Source organism: Bubalus kerabau, chromosome 9 (assembly GCF_029407905.1).
Source record: "Bubalus kerabau isolate K-KA32 ecotype Philippines breed swamp buffalo chromosome 9, PCC_UOA_SB_1v2, whole genome shotgun sequence".
In the NCBI taxonomy this organism is placed as follows: domain Eukaryota; kingdom Metazoa; phylum Chordata; class Mammalia; order Artiodactyla; family Bovidae; genus Bubalus; species Bubalus kerabau.
This window is the reverse complement of record NC_073632.1, coordinates 109,038,477-109,057,388: the sequence shown is the minus strand read 5'-3', so window position 1 is coordinate 109,057,388 and position 18,912 is coordinate 109,038,477. Positions and strand designations below refer to the sequence as shown.

The 18,912-nt window shown below is 44.7% G+C and overlaps 1 long non-coding RNA gene across 1 annotated transcript in view; it reads left to right on the top strand.

The window, feature by feature from the left end:
- The window catches only part of LOC129619499 (uncharacterized), an 83,509-nt gene that overhangs the window by 6,632 nt on the left and 57,965 nt on the right, over nt 1-18,912 (top strand). The window lies entirely within an intron of this gene.

Genomic DNA, 18,912 nt, shown 5'->3' with positions numbered 1-18,912 from the left:
GATTAGGGGAACAATATCTGAGTATTACATACTGGTTTGTCAAGTAGGTTCTGGGCCAAGAGGCGGAACCGACTTGGAGACAGAGTTTGGGGTAAAGGCATAGTACATTAGCATAGCTTAAGACAAACATTTCCATAAGAAAAAGGCATTGGTTATCTCTAGGCTCAAGAATAGCTAACTTCAGGCGAAACCAGGTGTCATTATGGCCACACAGTATTTTAAGAGAAACCTCCCTTTAAATTTGTATAGAGAAGGAAAAAAATATTGCTAGTTTGTTTCCTCCTGCCGCTTAAGAGAGATAAAAATGTCTGACACTTGCAGGCTATTTTGTCCTTTCTTCCTCCTTGAGAATTCCAGACCCCTCTCTCTTTGGGGACCCCTAGATTTCCTATCAACCTGCCTAGGAAATGACTCTCTCAGGATCTTCCCAACCCAGTGATGGAACCCGCTTCTCTTAAGTCTCCTGCCTTGGCAGGCAGATTCTTTACCACTAACGCCACCTGCCAGTATTCAGTTCAGTTCAGTCGCTCAGTCGTGTCCCACTCTTTGCCACCCCATGGACTGCAGCACGCCAGGCCTCCCTGTCCATCACCAACTCCCAGAGCTTGCTCAAACTCATGTCCATTAAGTCAGTGATACCATCCAACCATCTTATCCTCTATCATCCCCTTCTTCTCCTGCCTTCAGTCTTTCCCAGCATCAGGGTCTTTTCCAATGAGTCAGTTCTTCACATCAGGTGGCCAAAGTATTGGAGTTTCAACTTCAGCATCAGTCCTTCCAATGACTATTCAGGACTGATTTCCTTTAGGATGGACCGGTTGGATCTCCTTGCTGTCCAGGGGACTCTCAAGAGTCTTCTCTAACACCACAGTTCAAAAGCATCAATTCTTCAGCGCTCAGCTTTCTTTACGGTCCAGCTCTCACATCCATACATGACTACTGGAAAAACCATAGCTTTGACTAGATGGACCTTTGTTGGTAATGAAATGTCTCTGCTTTTTTAATATGCTGTCTAGCTTGGTCATAGCTTTTCTTTCAAGGAGCAGTGTCTTTTAATTTCATCGCTGCAGTCACCATCTGTAGTGATTTTGGAGCCCAAGAAAATAAATTCTGTCACTGTTTCCAGTATTTCCCCATCTATTTGCCATGGAGTGATGGGACCAGATGCCATGATCTTAGTTTTTTGAATGTTGAGTTTTAAGCCAGCTTTTTCACTCTCTCTCTCACCTTCATCAAGAGGCTCTTCAGTTCCTCTTTGCTTTCTACCATAAGAGTGGTATCATCTTCATATCTGAGGTTACTGATATTTCTCCCGGCAATCTTGATTCCAGCTTGTGCTTCATCCAGCCTGGCATTTCACATGATGTACTCTGCATAGAAGTTAAATAAGCAGAGTGACAATATACAGCCTTGATGTACTCCTTTTGCAATTTGAAACCAATCCATTGTTCCATGTCTGGTTCTAACTATTGCTTCTTGACCTACATACAGATTTCTCAGGAAATTCTTCCCATCTCTTGAAGAAATTTCCAGTTTGTTGTGATCCACACAGTCAAAGGCTTTGGCATAGTCAATAAAGCAAAAGTAGATGTTTTTCTGGAACTCTCTTGCTTTTTCTGTGATCCAACGGATGTTGGCAGTTTGATCTCTGGTTCCTCTGCCTTTTCTAAATACAGCTTGAGCCTCTGAAATTTCTCAGTTCACATACTGTTGAACCCTAGCTTGGAGAACTTTGAACATTACTTTGCTAGTGTGTGAGATGAGTGCAGTTGTGTGGTAGTTTGAACATTCTTTGGTATTGCCTATCTCTGGGATTGGGGTGAAAACTGACCTTTTCCAGTTCTGTGGAAGCTGCTGAGTTAAGGAACCTGGAGGTGTAGGGAAGTGATAGGTCACCATCCAGAAGTCACAGTCAGCTCTTTGGTTGCATATGCTCACCCCCATTTGCTTGTGTTTGTGTAAACGCAGGTAATACTGCCTCTGCAATTTGTCCATGTCCTAGGCGGAATGTTCATTAGAATAAAAATAAGTTGATCTAATCACATGGAACCTCTATTTTCTCATCTATAAATGAAGATAATGAGTAATGTTCTTATTGAACATAAACTAGGGAGTCAGAGCATCTCCATTTGAATTGCAGCTTTTCACTTCCTTGGCTCTGCGATTGATGCTGATTTAGTAAGTGGCCTCTGCTGTGTTGTTTGCTGTGTTAAAACCATGTAATAACCTGGAGAGCCTGCCATGTGACAGTGTCTACACTACTTGCAAGAGCACATTGCTCCCACTTACGAGATCAGAAGCTGAGGCTCATGCACACAGACTGGCCTGATAAGTTGGATCTCTTCTAGCTCTCCCCGCTTGACACTGCAGGCAGAGGGTTGACGTGGCGACAGCTTTGGGTGGAAACCAAAGACGAGCAGGAGAGGTGCTTTCAGAACAGTCCTCAAGGTGGAAGGTGAGGAATGTGATCTGGTTAGTATGGTACCAATGCAACTTCTTTAAGAAGCTGTGAAGTGTTAGCAGTGGAGCAAACAGGTGACGGTGCGTGGGAGCCCCGGCGCCTTGTTTCTGTAGTTCTGTACAACTAGAAAGACTGCAAAATAGAAACGTTTTTAAAAGTGCCATATCTGGGAGCATTTATAAAACAGGTGCACTAGAGTATCATGGACTTTATTCCTAGTACCCAGGGTAGAAATCAGCGCTTTGTCGGTACACAGTTACTAGTGAATGAGTGAATGATTCACTCACCTCAGTAATAATGAATGACAGCTAAGACACAGGCTCATCACTGGGCACCAAAATAGCTCACTAGGAAGTGTTTTCCTCTATAAAAAGGTAAGGTGACATCAGAGCAGGCATTAATTGAACACCTCTTGGCAAGTGTTGGACACTTCAGGGTGCCGTATCTGATTTATTCTCAGTTAGTCCAAGCAGGCAGTACTGAGTTTCAGCTTTCTGTCCGTGAACTGGGATGGTGAGCCTGCACTTCCGCCATGCTGCATGGTGTGTGTGCTGGGATCTGGGCTGGCACAGAGGGGAGAGACAAGCGGTGCTGGAATCAGGGTGTGTAGGAGCCAGTTGTCCATGCAGGGGGCCTGTTCAAGGAACCGTCTTGCTGAACTGAAGGCAGGCCAGTGGCCAGAGATCTAAGTCTAATCTGCCTTGGTTATCATTGTGAGACACACGCTGATCCATTTGCTCGTAAGCTTGTCTTAAAATACATAGAAGCTAGAGGCCAGGTGCAGTGGTCTTATGCCCCTGTGAAGACTGCTTGATTTAGCCCGATGGACATAGTTAGTTCTGGAGTCAAATGGGTTGGGTTTGGGTCAAGGTGCATCTCTCACGGGCAGGTTGCTTCATTTTGCGCTTCATTCTTTTCTAGTGAAAGGGGGTTACTACCAGTGCCCCCTTTGAGTGATTGCCATTGTAATGATTAGGAGAATTTGGAGATGGAAAGAACTGGAATGAAGTCCTTAGGCATCAATAGGTGCCCCTTACTATGATGATATCCTGATCTGCACCAAACACATGTGGCTTTGTTTAAATCCCACTGCTCTTTCATACCTTGCTGCCAGCATTTCATCACAGTACGCATTTTACAGTCTCAATATGTCATCTTTGCAAGTGAAGTATCAGAAAAATGGAAATAAAATCTCTAGAGAAAACCTTTTTGCCTATAATTTGTGGTCTTGTAAATTTAGAAGTCATATTCTGCAGATTTTTTTTAAAAAGTTAATCATAAAAGATATAAATAGGTCTTCCTGTGTCCCCATAATCAATCCCACTTCCTTCCTGCCCACACCATAAGAATCCACTCACTTAAATTTAGCAGCTTTTGTTCACATTCACATTTTAAAATTTCTACTGTATGTATATATATATTTCTGTATAATACATAGCATTGTTGTGCTTACTTTTAAATGTTATAAGATGATATCCTTTTTTTTAAAAAAGTTATTGTTCGTGAAGTAAAGTTGCTGGGCAGTAGTAAGGTACACCTGTAACTCAACTCTACTGCTGTCTAATCCCTCTTGAATTGTGTCAGCATCGAACTTCCATTAACAGTTTTGGATGATGTAGATCTTTGTCAACAACATTTTAGTTACCCATCTAGTAAATTCCTGGAAAAGGGCATGGCAGCCCACTCCAGTATTCTTGCCTGGAAATCCCATGGACAGAGGAGCCTGGCGGACTCTCCAGTTCATGGGGTCGCAAAATGAGTGAGTAACACTACATCTAGTAAATGTGTTTGTTTTAACCACCACCAGTAATAATGCCAGTGACAACAATGAAACCGGAGGAATAACTACGTTCAGTGATTCTTCCTCAGAAGTACCTGTGTGTGCCGCCTTTGATTTGCTCATGTTTTTGCTACTGTTACTCTGGTGAGCACTTCTTTCTGAGTGCAGTTTCCGTCTCCTGAGAAACATTCTGAGCTAGGCGTCGAAAACTCTCTTAGTCCTTGAGTTCCTATAATAGTCTTTATTTTTCCCATACTCTTGAATAATAGATTGAGTAAAAAAATTTCTGTTAACATTTATTTTTCCTCAACACTTTGAAGATACTATAAATATTTTCTGATCAGTGAAGAAGTTCCTGCAGGCCCATTTTGTTCCTTTTATCTTCCTTCTCTGGTTATTTAACTTTTTTCTTTTTGTCTTTTGGCATTCTGTAATTTCACTTAAAGTCTGTGATGGTTAATTTCATTATTATGTGTTGACTCAACTGGACCATTTGGCCAAAGATTATTCCGGGTGTTTCTGTGAGGGTATTTTTGGATGGGATTCCTCTGTAAATTGGCAGACTGAGTAAATCATATTGCCCTTCATGGGCTTCCCTGATAGCTCAGTTGGTAAAGAATCACCTGCAATGCGGGAGACCCTGGTTCCATTCCTGGGTCAGGAAGATCCGCTGGAGAAGGGATAGGCTACCCACTCCAGTATTCCGGCCTGGGGAATTCCATGGACTGTATAGTCCATGGGTTCGCAAAGAGTTGGACAGGACTGAGCAACTTTCACTTTCAGGGTGTGGCTGGGGCTCATCATCCGATTGGCTGAAGGCCTGATGGGAACTAAGGACTGACCCTCCCTAAGTGAATCCTGCCTGTGGCCTCGGCTGGAACGTCAGCTCCACCTGTGTCTACAGCAGCCTTCAACCCTCACACCCAAACTGGGACAGATGATGATTTCATGAGGCACTTCCTTATAAGAATCCTCTTTATATATCTATTATTAATTCTGTTTCTCTGGAGCCCGTTGACAAATGCAGAGTTAATATCAGGTGTGTGGATATTTATCCTGCTGGGAACTGGTGCACTCCTCCGATGTGAGAGGTCTTGATGTTCAACAGTCCTGAGCAGTCTGCCCTTGCATCCGTCTCGGCCATGCTCTCTACCTCCTCCTCTGGTGCTCAGACTGGGCACGTGCTGGCAGCCCGTCTGCGCTCCTTGTCTCTTAACAGTTCCTTTCCGTGTCCTGACTCTTTAGTCCAGGTGTGTTCTAGGTAATCTTCCATTCCACCTTCTGGTCTGCCAGTTCTCTCTTGTCTCCGTCATCCAATATGCTGCTTATTTCTTTTTCTATTTTCAGTGACTATATGTCCATTTCCAGAAGCTATTATTTGGTTCTTTTTCAAATCTGCCTGCCTCTTTATTCATAACATTTTTGCTTTGTGGTTCTCAGTGCTTTCCTATCTAAGAATTCCAAGTAGACCTGTCATTTTTCTCTCTTGTCCTAGTTTTTGAAGTGGGGGGAGTGCTAATCTTTGGTTTGCTGTATGTACATAGCCTCTGTGTGTGTTTGCCTCCCATTTGGTCATTTTTCACGTTGATACCTTTACACCGAGAAGCATGTGTGGCTTAGGTGGTGGCCATGTTCCTCCAGATGGGTATTATTTTGCTTTTGGTGTGGCCCAGGAGCAGCACCTCCCTGTGAACCATCCTTAGGCTTTCTTTTTTTGCCCCAGGGGGTGGGTTCCCACACTGCACAGACACAGTGTAAGTTAGATCCCAAAACCATGCAGTCATCGTGTTTTACTTCTCAGAGATCTTTTCCCCGAGAGACCAGGGAAGCATGTGCTGCCTGCAGTCTCTCTTTCCAGTGAATAGATCCTTCTAGCTTCCTTTTCCTTGGGGATGCAGCCCGTGTAGAGTCCCAGGTCTAAGCTGATGTCTCAGCTTCTTTTCCCCAACTTGCACGGACCCAAAGCCTCATGCCATATCCACGAACAAGAGGTGAACGTTGCCTGGGCACCTGGGTGTTGCATTTGGGTCCTACAGGTAACCCATCACTAGAGGTGCTATTTTTGGCAAAAGAGCATTGTTCCTTTCCCCCTTCATGATCAGATTGTCATTTTATGCTACATCTGTACAGCAGTTTTTCACATATCATGCTTTCTTGGCTTCTCTGAAAGCTCGGTGCAGGAAGAAGAGACTGAGGTACAGTAAGTAATGAGAAAGTGGCATTATATCTTTTGAGACAGGAGAACAGTTTAATTTTCTCCTGTCAAACAACTGGGTGTTTTAATAATCTTAGCCTTTTAAAGTCTCAGACTTTCAAGGTTCCTTACATCTTTGACATGATTTCTCTTTGCACATTCCACCCACACTTTATGAGCATAATAACGTGCTAACACTCTTTCTTCTACTGCGCTTTTTGTTCAGAGAATTCTAAGCACTTTGTAGACCTTGCCATTTATCCTGACAACACCTTTGCACACTGTGGAAGCTAGTCGGTTAGCAGGAGAGTTGGTTTAATGGAACATGAGGACCAGGGAGCCCAACACTGAAAACAGAATATCAGATAATCCCGTGAATAAATTCACACATGTGCAGCCAGAAACATAGGAAGAGTCTTCCCCCCCTTGCCCAGCTCAAGGAAGGGGTTTAAACCTAAAGTAATATAGAAGAAAGTAAATCACCATCCTGCATGGTCTTCAGAGAAGAAACTTAATAGGCTAGCTTCTTGCTCACTTTTGCTTTGTATCTCTGACTTTATGGGGCATGGCTGGTGAAGTTTTCAGCAAGACGAGAACAGGGCTTACTAGGATAATTGCAGCGGGAAAGAAAGCATGTCTGTAGCCCTGATCAACAATGTAGGAAGTGGAGGGCGTGCCGTTTCTGGAACAGCGCAGCCTTCCTTGGCACAGAGAACCTGTGGGTTTGAGAGCAGGTGGTGGTCAGTCATCCAGACAGAAGACTGGCATCCCAGAGAACTGTCACGAGGAACCAGGGACCTGAGGGCGAAAATGCCAACAGGCTCCTGTAAGAGAGCTGTCAAAAGGTGAAGGGCTGCCGGGACATCGTGTGGAGTTGGCTTAACCCCAGGAAAACCCTGGGTGGTAAAGCAGGGAGGGAGAGCATGAAATAACAGAAGGGCTAAGGCTACGATGGAGGATGAGATGGCTGGATGGCATCACTGACTTGATGGACGTGAGTCTGGGTGAACTCCGGGAGTTGGCGATGGACAGGGAGGCCTGGCGTGCTGCGATTCATGGGGTCGCAAAGAGTCGGACACGACTGAGCGACTGAACTGAACTGAACTGAAGGCTACGTTACCGTCAGAAAGCTGGTCGAGTTGCTTCAGGTGAGGACACGCTTACCTTCATGTTTCCTGAAAGCCATAGCAAAACAGACAACAGGGTGAGCTAACTCAGAATGAGAGGCTTCTCACTGTGTGGTCCATGCTGTGCCAGGAGTAACTTTCTCATAAAAGAACACTTATTTCCCTGTCATAACTACATCCAGAAAAGTTCATTTTGTGAGTTTCACATAAAGGATCTGAAAACCATGGGCATGTCTTCAGTTTTACCAAAAATGTAGAGGCATTTACCCAAATGAAAGGATGAGATGGCTGGATGGCATCACTGACTAGATGGACGTGAGTCTGAGTGAACTCCGGGAGTTGGTGATGGACAGGGAGGCCTGGCGTGCTGCGGTTCATGGGGTCGCAAAGAGTCGGACACGACTGAGCGACTGAACTGAAATGAACTGAAAGGCATTTACCAAAAACGCCTTTATTGTCTCCTTCTTACCGTGGCCCTTGATACCAGGTGAAAAGAAAATACTGAGTCTCCTGCAGGTCTAGCTCATCATACAGATGATAACTCTTTCTGAGCCCTACTGCCTCCTAGGCACAGTGCTAAGTGCCCTAATGCCTGAATGCACACAGTCCTCGGAGTCACACGATGCGGTGTGTCCATCCTGCGGGTAAGGACACTGAGGCCCAGGAAGGTTAAATGACTCGCTGTTGCTACAGTATTCAGAGTGGCAGTGTTAGGGTTTAGATCGAAGTCTGGGCTTTAGAGGGGAGGCGTTTTACCGCTCTGTGGTATTTCCTGGATCAGTAGCGCTTGGACAGGGCTTGGAGAATTATCCTTGAGATGCACTCAGACTTGGATCCCACATGACATTTTTACTGGTTTGCTCTTACTGTGTTAAAGTAACTATTAGGTTTTCTCTTTAGAAAATTAGCATGTATTGATGGCAGCAGTCCATTTTTCCGCTCTTCCAGTTACTCATGCAAAACCCTGGAGTCGTCCTTCGCTGGCTCTCCTCCAGCCACGCTGGTCTTTGCCGTTCCTCCAGCCCCGCAGGCGCGCTCTGCACACTGTACTTCATGTTGCTGTCCAGTCGCTCAGGTGTGTCTGGTTCTTTGCGACCACGTGGACTGCAGACTTGGTGCTTCTGCCCTGACGCCCCTTCCCCAGATAGTCTCAAGGCTCCCTCCTTCAGTCCCTTCCTGTCTCTGCCCAAATGCCTACTTGGCACAGCAGAGTCCAGACCCCTCTCCTGACACCACAAGCCCCTTCCCTACGTGACTCCTCCACGGCACTCAACACCTGCCTGCCTGCTTGACGTCGGTATTTCTCTTCTGTCTGTCTCTCCCAGGGGCTAGGTTTGCCTGTCACGTTCTCTGCTACGTCTCTGGGACCCACAGGACGATGGTTCCTTCTGGAGGTGTGGGGTGTAAGGAGGGGAAACCCCAGAGCTTCTGGAGTGGGGTAGTACTCTATCACTGGCCTGGATACCTGAATCCTGAACTACTTGCTCACATTTTTGTATGCATGCTGTAGAGAGGATAATGCAGAAAGCCCTCTGGGATCAGAGAGAGTGATGCATTTGACAAGGGGACCTCAAATAGAGAAAGACTTCTGAGCAAATGTGGCTTTTGGCTTTCAGTTCAGTTCAGTTGCTCAGTCATGTCTGACTCTTTGTGACCCCATGAACCACAGCACGCCAGGCCTCCCTGTCCATCACCAACTCTCAGAGTTCAGCCAAACCCGTGTCCATCGAGTCAGTGATGCCATCCTGCCATCTCATCCTCTGTCGTCCCCTTCTCCTCCTGCCCTCAATCTTTCCCAGCATCAGGGTCTTTTCAAATGAGTCAACTCTTCTCACGAGGTGGCCAAAGTACTGGAGTTTCAGCTTCAGCATCAGTCCTTCCAATGAACACCCAGGACTGGTCTCCTTTAGGATGGACTGGTTGGATCTCCTTGCAGTCCAAGGGACTCTTAAGAGTCTTCTCCAGCACCACAGTTCAAAAGCATCAATTCTTCGGCGCTCAGCTTTCTTCACAGTCCCAACTCTCACATCCATACATGACCACTGGAAAAACCATAGCCTTGACTTGATGGACCTTTGTTGGCAAAGTAATGTCTCTGCTTTTTAATAGACTGTCTAGGTTGGTCATAACTTTCCTTCCAAGGAGTAAGCGTCTTTTAATTTCATGGCTGCAATCACCATCTGCAGTGATTTTGGAGTCCAGAAAAATAAAGTCATGGAACATGTCGGTAGAAATAGAGGAGGGGTGTGGAAATGGTGGGAAGGAGTGATTTTCCTTCAGCTTTATCTTTTCTTGTTCTCAGGGTCCCCACTTTTTTTTTTTAACCCAGTCTTGAGTTTTGAGTGGGCTTGGGGGTTTTTTTCTTCCCCCTTGTCTTTTAGTTGGAGTGCAACTTCTAGTAATTTTTTCAGAAAACATGTACAGGTGGCATATTATATGTATGTGTGTGTGTGTGTGTATGTATATATATATATATATATATATATATATATATATATATATATATATATGAAAGTCTCTCAGCTGCCTTCAAAACACAGCTTGACTGCTCAGGTCATTCGATCACTAACAGCAGAAATTTGCTCCACTGTCTCCAGCTTCTGCTGGTACCTAGAAGCCTGCACCTCATCTGGTTTACCCTTAAAATAACCTGAGACTTTTTTCTGCCTAATAATCCATGGCAGGCATGGTTATCTGAGAACAGATATGAACACTTTCAATATTTGCTCTCCCCTTTGCAGTTTTTTTTTTAAAAGCTCACCTCTGAAGTTATCACCCCGTAGACCTAGTCAAGCTAATGGTTTTAACACACTTAAGTCAGAGGTTTACCAAGACTGATCCCATTAGTACAGTGACCCCCGCAAACTTTGGGCCTGTGTGGCTGGGCCCCAGGTTACCCACTGAGCGCCCCAGTTAGGTGAGTGTTGGGTGACTGCCTCCCAGTGGTAGGAAAGGGTGGTGGTTATTTATTCTTGGGCTTCCCTGGTGGCTCAGCTGGTAAAGAATCGGCCTTTAATGCAGGAGACATGGGTTCGATCCCTGGGTCGAGAAGATCCCCTGGAGAAGGGAATGGCAATCTACTCCACTATTCTTGCCTGGAGAATCCCATGGACAGAGGAGCCTGGCGGGCTATAGTCCGGGGGTCGCAAAGAGTCAGACATGACTGAGCGACTAACTCTTCCACTTTTCACTTGTGTCTCTTCACGCAATCTTTTTTTTAAAAAAAGGTTTCCAACTCTCCATGTTTGAAACAATTGCTTTAAATAATTTATCCAAATATTCTTTTGTTTTACTTTATCTCTTTATGTCTTTAAGTTCGAAAATGAAATCAGGATAAAAAAAAATCTATTGTATTTTGAGTGTTTTGCTTCTGAAAAAGGCTGATAATTCAATTTCACTGAAATTGAATTTTCACTGGAAAGCTTTAAATACATGCATTTTCCCTGACCTCTGTTTAATTCACGTCATTCAAAGACAGTTCTTCTTTTACGAAAAATGTTTATAATTATTCCATAATATAAATTAGTCAACACAGAAAGCAGAGTCCCAAAAACTAAGGACTTTGAGATCAACTTGGGCCCTAAAAATCAGAGCTGTTTGGCCCAGGAGGTGGTTTAAGTTTCACTGGGGATGTGAGTGTCTTTGGATGTGGCACAGTCTCTCCCAGGCTGTTCTCTGTTCTTATTCCAGGGTATTTTACATTTTCATGTATCTTCAGTTCACTTCAGTCTCTCAGTCATGTCCGACTCTTTGTGATCCCATGGACTGCAGCACACCAGGCTTCCCTGTCCATCACCAACTCCCGAAGCTTGCTCACGTATCTTACCTACACTTCAGATGGCTTAAAAATGCATTTTGCCTAAATACGCTATCGTTGCAATATCCTTGTTCTTTTTTTTTTTTTACTGTTGCAACCCTTCTAGTCTTGTCATAGTCATTACCATATCAGCATCGTGGAGGGGGTCAGATTTTTGCATGGTGAAAACTGGTGTGTTGGAATTGTAAATGGATTCTTTGTCTTCAGACGTTTCTCAGAACCTGTATTGTTTTGGAGAAACTGCGTGGAAGCAGGAGAGCTAATCTTTGTGCTGGGTCAGTGCCAGCACCCACGTCACTCCTGAAGGAGGGGTGAAGCCAGCTCTGAGCTGGCTGACATTTGTGCCCTCCTCTCCTGGCGTGCGGTGAGACCCACGAGTTTCTTCTTGTGCCCCCGAAGCTGCTCCGTAGGTGCTTAGAAGAGTAGCTGGGCAAAATGAGAGCAACGGTGTTGACTCTGAGACTCCATGAAAAAGGGTCAGTCGCTCTAATGAGCTTTCAGAGATTCTTCCAGTAGATAACTTTTACTTCAGGGTGCAGGGCCTCAGAAGAAATCCCGCACAAGCAGAGTTCCTGCAAACTGCTGTAGATCTCACTGTCTTATCTTCTCAAAAGTGTGTGTGTTGGGGGTGCATGGGATTCCTTGAATGGTTGGATTTTTGCCTAGTTTTCTGCTAAAGACTAAGGCCCAGTTGTCTGAGGAGAAAACAATTTAAATCCTTTTTACTTCTTTTCCCCCGCCCCCCATCTCATTTTTGCAAACATACAAAGCAGCTTTGAATTTTGGTCTTTTCAGCAGCATAAGATGAAAAGCAGCTGGACAAAATAAAATGTCTTCATTTTTCTTTGGAAACATGGGTTATTGAACTTATGTTTCATTAAATAAACAAACAGGCTAAGATTTTTCCTTGCCGTGAATCAAGTGATTGGACAAGAAAGCAAATGATTTATTCATTTCTTTTACAGTTTTTGATCTCCTGGCCCTCTTCCTCCTATCTGTTCGCTCCAAATTTCCATAAACATTTTGAATTCTTGAGTCGACCACTGTGGCTTCAGCCTTAGGAAAATAACCAATGAGCCGGCTCAGGAGACACTTGCAGGCCATCTGTCAATTTGGGGCCGGCTTTCTTGCAGTAATTCCTTCCCGGACCCTGAACTCTTTTCAGGGAAAGGAAGGAAGAGAAAGAGACACCTAGAATTAACCTTTTAAAAATCCCTGGACTTCTGGAAAGGCTCCTTGGCTTCAGCAGGAAAGAGTCCCTCCCGATTCACTGGAGGGCGGCTTTTCTCTGACAGGCTCTACATGCTGACCTCTGACGTAAGCTTCTGAGCAAGAATCATGACACAAAATTAAGTAAAATTTGGCTGCAACGTTAGGATGTGATTCTGGGGAGGAAACGGGTGTCAGTTCTCAAGAACTCTCCTCCGTGTTAGTCACGGAGCTCCTGCGGTCAGCGCTTCTGTGTGAAGTCAGCCCTCAGCTCATCCGGGGGGCCCGGTGCGCGGTCATCGCAGCTGGGAAACCGTGTCCTGTCCGGTGCTGGGCTCACAGCACGGACTCCGGCCCGGAGGCAGGGCGGCTGGAAGGGCAGAGACGCCTCAGCGCATGCTCCGCTCCGGAGCCACGGAAGGATCCTTTCCCCTGGACTGTCTGTTGACACGATGGCACATTTACTTTCTTCTCCATAGACTTGCCCACCTGCCCTTGGGGTTGCTTTCTGTTTTACTGGTTTGGAGCACATTTGGGCTTCTCTGTAATCTCCAGTTGGGTCACAAATGAAGTGGAGAACTTTTCCCAGAGGGGAGTTTCAGCTTGTTTTCCTTGAGTAGGCATCTGTTCTTATAAAATATGGTGCTGTGTGTTCAACTCAGCAAGGGAAGTCCTGTGTTATTCTGTGCCCTGATGTCGGGAGGGATGGGTCTGCCCAGAGAAGCTGCTTCTCAGGCCGGGTGGGATCCACCGGATACCCCCACCCTGCCTTTTACAGACAAGCCAGCAAGGATGACTGGTCCAGCAGCATTCTGACTTGCAGCCACTGAGCTTTTGCAGGCCTCCTTCCACCAGCTTTCTCCTCATTTTTTTTAGCCCCGTGGTCATCTCTTCAGGTTTTTGCTGACATTATTTGAATTATGTCATCTGGGTAGTCATTTATTTTGCTTATTTATAAGACTAGCTATATTTGTCACTAAAAATGTAAAATTTTGAAGATTTTCATCTAACTGTTGAGGATAATTCTTTTCCCCAGGGGAAAATATTTTTTCTGATGTTTCCTCATTCTATTTTTCCCAACATGATAATGCTTTCCAGTTCTGTAGAGTGTTTCTCAGTTTATGTGTCTGATCGCTTGAGAGGGTAGCAGACCCCTGGAGCTCCGTATGCTTCCTCCCTCGCTTCTTCCAAGAGCCGGAGCACCGCTCAGTCATGTCTGACTCTTTGAGACTGCATGGACTGTAGCCTACTAAGCTCCTCAGTCCGTGGGATTTTCCAGGCAAGAATACTGGAGTGGGTTGCCATTTCCTTCTCCAGGGGATCTTCCCGACCCAGGGATGGAACCCAGGTCTCCTGCATTGGCAGGCAGACACTTTACCATCTGAGCCACCAGGGAAGGCCTATGTGTTTTGATCACTGGGAGATTCAGGATGCACACAGCCCTCCGGGGACTTTGGAGCGTGACAGACACGGCTTGGATTTCCAGCTCCGCTGCTCCCTGCCTGTGCCCCGGTGAGCATGTCCCTCCGCTGAGTGTGAGCAAGTGAAATTTCGTGTGAAAGAGGACAATGAAGGCTCGCTGTTTTCGATGGATATGTCACGTTGTAAGCAGAAGGGCTCAGAGATCACTGTATACGAGATAGAAAGTGCTCACCCCCACCTCCTGAGAAAGTGAAGAAGAGAGAACGCATGTGGAGAAGTGGGCTAAGGAGAAACTGAGATGTGTCTGGAGTGAATCTCAAGACTTGTCACTGCCGTCCAGGTGAGAGGTCCACAGCCTCCCCCACTGGGCACTCTGAACTGCCACGGCTGGTGTGACCGTGGCTCTGGTCAGGTCCGCTTTACAGTCATAGCTGTGTGTTTATCTCCTTGGCTGGACTGTACGTATCCAGAGAGAGGGGGGTGAGGGCCTGATCATTCACTTCGTTGTCTAAAGCAGAGGGTGATGTGCCTGGGTTCATGTTTTGTTTATATCAAATCAAGAGGAGTTATTATATATTATATTAATTCAAGTAAAAAGACTGTCCAAACTAAGCTTCTGGGTGCAAAATATAGATTTATTTATTTTGGAACAAATTTTATGAAAGGGTTCATAAGATCAATGGGCTTTGTTGTTTTACCTGCAAAGGTGTGACATAATGTTAACTGATTATCAGCGTGCTCAGCAGGAGGAAAGGCCCTGAACTTTGTTATATACCTGACTTCGCAAGTGTCTTGCCTCACCTGGTGTTATTCTGGCATGAATATGAATAAAAACAAACACTTTAACACTTGTGTCATAGTTATAAACCAGTTGTGCAGAATTGGGTCAAAGGAATCGACCTTCCGTTTTTCACAGATAATGGTAAATGTAGTAGGAAATTCATCGTATTTGCTTTGTATCACAGCATTGGGCATGTTTGGAAATAGATTTCCATAAAGTTCATCCAACCTCAACATGAGGTTAATCTGGTACAATTATCTGACATAACCCTGTAATTAATTCTTTACCACTCAAAAAATTGGAGGGCAATATATTTGATTAAATTTATAAATTTGTTCTCTAACACCCACATAAGAAATCAACTTGGAATCCTTAGGTTTAGAAAAGAGTGTAATGCCCTGAGAACTGTAATTTCAGCACCAACAATTGGTTGCTAAATGTGACAAGATTGTAATCAACAGTCCTCAGAGGAAATTTTTAACAGCTTTAAGAGTTTCATTAGAGCCTCAGCTTCTCTTAATTTATGTATCAGCATCTTTTTGTCTAGACCATACTCACTTTATGTCATTTAACATTACAATCAATGAATTAAAAGAAGTGCAGAAATGTGTAAGGTGGGTGATATTTATGGGCCAGTGAGTTTACAGATGGGGCTGGTGTGCCTACTGGGTACAGAGATCCTGCTCCTGTGTGACTGAGTGTGGTAGGGAGGGCAGTGGATGTCCTTCCTCTTCTGTTTACTACAAAGAAACTGTTTACCAGAAAAAGCATCTGGATTCTATTGCTTTTTAATTTGCTGTAGATCATGGATGAAGTCTGGAACCACTTACGATGTAAGTGGCATTACAATATGGACAGGAAATAAGGGTGACAAAAAAGCCTCCCCAGAGTTGAGAGGTTCACATTCAACATCCCTCCTAGAAAATTCTCTTGTGTCTTAATTCACATCCCAAAGTATCAGTAACCTTGAAGCAAGTAAAAAGCAATACAGTGTTTTCAAGTTAAGAAGTCACGAATTGGATTGAGGATGACATCATTTCTTACCAAACACTTAAATATTTTTGAAGCTTAGTTTCCTAGCTCAAGGTTCAGAGGAAGTGATAGAACGCATGAAATCATCAACCCTTCATACTGGAAGTCAGTCTCAGCCAGGGCAAGAAAGCCCTTGTATTTTTGTCCTCCTGTCCTGCCCAACAGGGGCCCAGTTCTCGTCCCTACAGTGCAAGGCAACACATTTTATTTTTGAATAGCTCAATAGAAAGTTCTTTATAATGAGTCAGTCTCTGTCTCCACATAATTCTTTTAATCCTCTACATTTAAAAACGTCTAATTGCTGGTTTGTGTGGCATTCTTAATTTCTAAGACTACAGATGTTGTGCTTAGTTAGTTGCTCAGACGTGTCCAGCTCTTTTGCGACACCATGGACTGTAGCCTGCCAGGCTCCTCTGTCCATGAGATTCTCCAGGAAAGAATACTGGAGTGGGTTGCCATGCCCTCCTCCAGGGGATCTTCCCAACCTAGGGATTGAACCCAGGTCTCCCGCATTGCAAGTGGATTCTTTATCGTCTGAGCCACCAGGGAAGCCCATGACTACAGATGGTCCCCAGTTTATCATGGTTTGGCTTTCAGTTTTCAGCTTTACAATCGTGTGGAAGTGATGTGTGTCCAGTAGAAACGGTCTCCCACTTTTGAATCTTGATCTTTTCTAGGCCAGGGACGCGTGGTTCGATCCTCTTCCCTGCTGCCGGGGAGTGAGCTACAGCTCCCAGTCAGCCGCCAGATCACGAGGCTGAAAGGCCAGTACACTTCCAACTATTCTGTTTTTCACTTTCAGTACTGTATTCAGTAAACTTCCTGAGCTATTCAACACTTATTATAAAACGGGCTTTGTGTTAGATGATTATGCCCAACTGTAGGCTAATGTACGTGTTCTGAGTATGTTTAAAGCCAGCTAGGCTAAGCCGTGGTGTTCAGTAGGCTAGGTGTACTAAATATATTTTAGACTTAATAGTATTGTCCACTGATGATGGGTTTATGGGGAAAGCCCCATTGTAAGTTGAGGAAGATCTGTAGTTCCAGGAGATGGTACATGCTCTCCCTGTGATTTCTCTTTGCCAATTTCAAGACTCTGCATGAACACAGCCAGTGGCCTCCTTAGACCCTGGGACTGAGAACGGTAGTGCTTAAGTGGCCAGGCCAGAGCAGGGGATTGGTTGGTGTGGTCTTCCATTTCTTGAGACTGGACTTGCTTTTATTCATCCTAGAATTGTGTCACAACTCCCTAGCTCTTACCAGTCACATCAGGTCATCTGCTGAAATTCCGTGATGGAGCCAAGGACTGCCTCTCCTGAGGACACTCACTTCCACCATACGCTGTTGTGAGCGCAGTTTGTTGAGATCTCAGTTGTCAGTTAAGGTGATGGCATTTGTGTTATTTGGTCCATGTAAATATTCTTCATAGCTGAGCTAAATAGGGTACCTGAATTCCATTTTTTAATCTTGTATAACTTATTTTCCCTTTGCTTAGAATTAACCTTGTTTTTAGTGTGCTTTATTTTTTAGCTATATCTTGTTTGATTATTTTCCCCAAATGCTCTAACAGATTTGTCACAGCTAACAAGCCAGTTTCCAAATTTATTTCAAACATGTTTAGAGCTCTCCACCAGCCCCGTGGTCTGTTCCCTTGGAGCACTCTCCCGGCACCCTCAGCTCTGGCCCACTGGAAGGGCCACACCTGTTGCCCACTGTGGTCCTGGGAGCTGCTTTCATCAGCAGCCTGGGACGTGCCCAGGAGCCCCCTCTACCTCGTGTTTCTCTTTTTGTTGGTTCGTGCTCTCACTTTGTCAGAACCCATTATGTAGTACCTTTCTGACAAAGGGTACCTGGAGTAAACATTTTGAGACTGTGTATGTCTGAAGATTCTTTTTTCCTCCCTCCATTATATTTCCAGTGGAAACAGAATTCCAGGTTGAAAACCCGTTTTTGTCTGAGTTCTGGACACTTCGCTTCACTATCTTCTGGTGTCCAGTGAGGTTCTTGAGAAAGAGAACACCATCCTTCCTCCCTTCCCTTTGTCTGCGGCCTCTCCTTCTCTGGGAGCTCTCGGACGCTGTTCTGGATCTCCGCTGATGATAGACTTTAAAATGTTACCCTTATTTCCTGTCCATACTGTAACGCCACTTACACACTGACATCGTAAGTGGTTCCAGACTCCATCCGTAAAAGCAATAGGATTGCTTTTTAATTCACTGTAGACCATGGATGGTGTCTGGAACTCTGGGGAGGCATTTTTGGACTCTTTCTCTTGTCCCAGGCATGTGATATGTCAGACAGTTTAGAGACTTACTGGAGAAGGAAATGGAAACCCACTCCAGTCTTCTTGCCAGGAGAATCCCAGGGACAGAGGAGCCTGGTGGGCTACAGTCCACGGGGTCACATAGAGTCGGTGTCTTTGTGACTGAACAACAATAGCAGAGACTTATATGCTTCAGTCCTGGGTTATTTTCCTTATTATTTCTTTCTTCTGTTGTTTTTTTTTTCCTGTGTTGAATTAATATTTATATTTTTTATCTTTTCTCTTCTTTAGTTATTTTTGTTCTACTTGTGAGAGTTTTTCAATTTTTTCCCTGAAATTCTCCACTGATTTTTACAGTTTTTAATGTTCTATTTTTCCAAGAATTCTTTACTGTTCTCCAGTTGTTCATTTTATAGCATTCCTTTTACCATGAATGTAATATATTTTCTTCTCTTTCTGAGAATATTATAGTGTTAAGAACTTTTTTTCCTCCTTGTGGTCTCTTTCCAAGGTTCTTTTAACTGCTTGTGACTTTAGCCTCAATCTTCCATGTTGGAAACTTTCCTTGACTATTGCATTATCCTTCATAATCCTTTCCTACTTAAGAATGACACCTGAAAAGCAAATTGGCAGCTCCAGTGAAGTGAGAGGGATGTCAGAGATTGTGGTCTGATGAGCTCTCTGTAGAGTGACTGTGTGGGGCGACCTCAGGTGTCAGTACCAGCAGGTCTTGTCTCTGGCATGGTCCGTTCTGGGGAAGAGGCCTCCTGTCTCCTGTCAGGGCAGGGTGGGTGCAGGAGTAGACACTGGAAGCGCACATTCCAGC